Below are 4355 nucleotides of genomic sequence, written 5' to 3' on the forward strand. Positions count from 1 at the left end.
CCGCCGGGACTCGGCACCGGGCGGGCGGAGCCGCGGGACGGGGATCCGGGAGGAGGGGCTGGGATAGGGGTACGGGACAAGGATACGGCACAGGGATACGGGACAGGGAACTGGAACTGCCATCCGGGACGGTGCTCCGGTGCACCGGGACAGGGCTCTGGAACAGGGATCCTGGACAGGGATCCGGGACGGGGAGCCTGGGCACCGGGACAGGGCACCGGGATAATGGGATGGGACCGTGCACCGGAGCGCTGGGGCAGTGCGCCAGGACAGTGCTGCAGGGCACAGGGACAGTGAACCTGTGCGCTGGGATGGTGCTCCAGGGCAATGCACCCGGACAGCGCGCAGGGACAATCCCCAGTGCCCCAGCACAGCGCACAGACACACTGCACCGGTGCGGGGTGCACCAGGATAGTGCAATGGAACGGTGCACCAGGACAGGGCTCTGGTGCAAAGCACTGAGCCAGTGCCCCCAGTGCTCCGGGACATTGCACCGGGGCACGGAGCGGTACATGGGGACAGCACACGGGGATGGCACATGGGGACAGCACACGGGGACGGCACACAGGGATGGCACATGGGGACAGCACACGGGGACGGCACACGGGGACGTTGCACTGGCCCACCTGGGCCGTGCAGCAGGACAGCGCAGCCAGGCAGAGCCCCAGAGAGCAGCAGGGCTGTGGGGGGATGCGGCGGGGCAGCAGGGCTGTGGCCTGGGCCACTGGGATAATCACCCAGGATACCGGGGTCACGCATGGGGACACTGGGGATGTACACCGTGACATCAGGACAGCGCACCAGGCGTGGGGACAGTGCACTGGGAGCACACATCAAGGGCCCCAGGGGAGTGCACCAGGGGACTGGAACATTGCACTGGGACGATGCACTGGGGCACTGGGACACTGTCCTGGGATGATGCACTGGGGCACTGGGACACTGCACTGGGACACTGGGACATTGCACTGGAATGATGCACTGGGGCACTGGGACACTGCACTGGGACACTGGGACATTGCACTGGGATGATGCACTGGGGCACTGGGACACTGCACTGGGACACTGGGACAATGTCACCAGGGCACTGGACAGGGCATGGTCCCAAAGCATGGGGAAGGGAGTGGCTGAGTCTGGCAGAGCAACTGGTTACTGTTAATTATTATCAAACTTTATTAATTATGATAGTAATGAAAGAATAGAATTTGGGGTCCTTGAGCCCCTGAGGTGAAGGCCCTCCCCCTCTGCTCTGAGGGCTTTCCTTGGAGGCAGGGTGCTGTGGGGACACAGGGGATGTGGGGACATGGGTGACCTGGAGGTGCAGGGTGCCCTGGGGATGTGGGGTGTTCCGGGGTTCCCTGGGGCCACCTGGATCCCACCCTCACCAAGGGTGGGGTGCTAGGAGGGGGGTGCAAGGCAGGTTTCAGCAGCCCTGCTCCATGCTTCATCATCACCCCCTGCTCTGGTTTTCCTACATTTTGGGGGATTTCCCTTAATCCCAGTTTCAAATCCCAAATCCAAGTGAGGGGACACACCCCTCAAAACCCCCTAATTCCCCTCCCATGTCCCCTGGGGGAACATTTCCTCTATAAATTCAAGATCCAGGAAAAAAAAAAACCAAAACCAAACAACAAACACACAAAACTAACAACCAAAAAACAGCAAAGCTCTTTAAACCTCCTGCCATTTCCAAGCTCTGACTCAGGATTTCTGCTCCGGACGGCGCGCGGGGCCTCGCTGGCTCTGACTCACTGCAAAAACCAGCCCCGAATCCCAAGCGGTGATTCACGGGGACACGTGCTGTGCTATAAGCGGCCGGGAATGCAAGTTGCTGCTTTCCATGGGGCTCCTTCCAAATCGCTCGCGGGCGGTAGAAAATAGCAACGCCGTGGGAGAGGGGGAATTGCAACCGGGATTTATTGTTGCTGAGGATTTTGCAGCGAGAGGTGTTTATCCCGGTCGTTTCAGCAGGTCAGTGCATCCGTTGCCGAATTCCTGGCAATGCAGTTCCCATGGGAGGAAGAGGACTTGGAGCAGAGCCCAGTTATGGGGTTGCAAGTGCATTTTTGGGGTGGCTGCAGCTGCTAAAGGTTTTTGGCAAAGAAGGATACATTTCGCATAAATAAATTGAATATATTTTGCAACTCCTGGAGTGGTAACAGCCTCGACCCAAACAGGAGGGGGCATTGCCCTGGGCTGGTGTCCCCATGTCCCCAAAGAATTTAGTCCTTGTGTCCCCATGTCCTCCAAACACGGCCAAGGGGCTGCCCAGATGTGGCCCCCACCTGGCCAGGTGTTGGGGGGGGGTGAGGATTGCCCAGGTCTTGACCTGCAGCACCTAGATACCATCCCAGGGTGCCCAGATGTTGCTCCAGGTGTCCAGATGTTGCTCCAGGGCAACCAGGGATCACTCAAGATGCTCAGATGTTGCCTTGCATGTGCAGGTCTTGCTCCAGGGCAACCAGAAATCACCCAGGATGACCAGATGTTGTCTTGGGTGTCCAGATATTGTCTCAGGACACTCAGATATGACTCATGATGGTCAGATGTCATCCCAGGGTGTCCAAATTTTATCCCAGGATACTCAGATATCACTCAGGATGCTCAGATGGTGCCATGGGTACCCTGGTGTTGCCCTGTATCTACAGATGTTGCTCCAGGATACACAGAAATCACCCAAGATATCCAGATGTTGCTTCAGGGTGTCTAGGTGTCATCCAGGATACTCAGATATCACCCAAGGTGCACAAAAGTTGTCCTAGGGTGTCCCAGTGTTGCCTCAGGGTGCCCAGATGTTGCCCTAGGTGTCCAGATATTGCCCTGGGATACTCAGGTATCACCCAGAGTGCCTGAAATTTACCCCCAGGGTGCCCAGACATTGCCCCATGCTCCCCTGCCGTCACCCCTGGGTGCCCAACTGTCCCACCCAGGGTCTGGCAGCCGTTGGCAGCACTGCTGCCACCCCGGCCCTGGGGAAAGTCACCACCTGGAGTCACGGTTTCCTCTCCCTGTGCCATGGCTCCTGGTCCCCACGGCCCAGCCAGGCCTGGGGTGGCCTCTCGGACCCCCCCCACACCACAGATTTTTGCAAGAAGCTGTGCTGGGTGGTGGAAAATCCCCCCTTGTCAGCTCCGTGACACGCTATGGGCTTGACATCAAAGCCTGGTTCTGCCTCTGCTCCGTCAGCCATCGCCCCTGCCGGGGCTGGGGACATGGGGTCTTCCCCCACAGCACCCATCGCTCCCGCCCCACCTGCCCTCAGCAAGTGGTGGCTGTGGGGACGGTGGGAACGTGTGAAAGTGCAGGGAATTGGGGTAAATTCACAAAACACGCTTGCACGGGCACCCGCTCAGGCAGGTGTATGGCTGCACAGACATGTGTGCGCGCAGCTGTGTGTGCACATGCGCATGGATGTGCGTGCACACGTGTGTGCGTGGCTGTGTACACACATGCATACCAGCATATGTGCCTGCACACACGTGTGTTTTCTTTCATAGGTGTGTACGTGGCTGCACACACATGCATACACATCACATGCACACACACCACGTGCACACACGTACACATCTGTGCACACACATGCACACATCTGCATGCACACATGCACATGGCTGCACACACATACATGGATGTACAGACACACAGACACACATGTGTGGGGCCCTTGGACTGGGGCCTGACTGGGGACATCACTGCCCAGTTCGTGCTGCTGCCAGTCACCAGACCCCGCCGCTGTCCCACCGGTGGGGACCGTCACCGGGGGGGTCACACCGGCTGCCTGCGGCCCCTCAGTCCCGGTGTCCCCCTGCCTGTGGAGACACGGCAGGTTTAGGTGCCCGGTGTGACGGCAGAGGGGTCCTTGTGGGTCCCCGCTGTCCCCCGGTGTGATGGCAGAGAGGATCCTGTGGGTCCCCCCCTGTCCCCAGGCTAGTGGGTGTCCCCTGGGTCCCCGCTGGCAGTTCTGGGGTGCCACTGGCAGCAGGCAGCCGTGTCCCCCGGGAGAGCGGGGTCCCCCGTGGAGCTCGGGTCCTCTCAGGCTGGTCCCTGGTGCAGATGCACCCCCGGGGGGCTACACCCGGTGCAGGGAGGGACCCCCCTGTGCCATTCCTCAGCACAGAACAAATCCCGGGGTGCACACCAGGACCTCGGGCCCTTCCCGGTGCAGACCGGACCCCGGTGCAGCCCCGTCCCGGCACAGCCCCGTCCCGGTGCAACCCACCACCGGCAGCCACCGCTCGGCCCGGGCCGGCACAAACGGTTAACACGGCCGGAGCTGAAATGTGGCTCCTCCCGGTACCTCCCCGCGCCCGGCCCCGGTCCCGGCGAGGCCGCCCAGCCCCAGCCCAGCCCCAGCCCCG

This window comes from Athene cunicularia (assembly GCF_003259725.1).
Source record: "Athene cunicularia isolate RWA chromosome 27 unlocalized genomic scaffold, athCun1 chr27_part1, whole genome shotgun sequence".
In the NCBI taxonomy this organism is placed as follows: domain Eukaryota; kingdom Metazoa; phylum Chordata; class Aves; order Strigiformes; family Strigidae; genus Athene; species Athene cunicularia.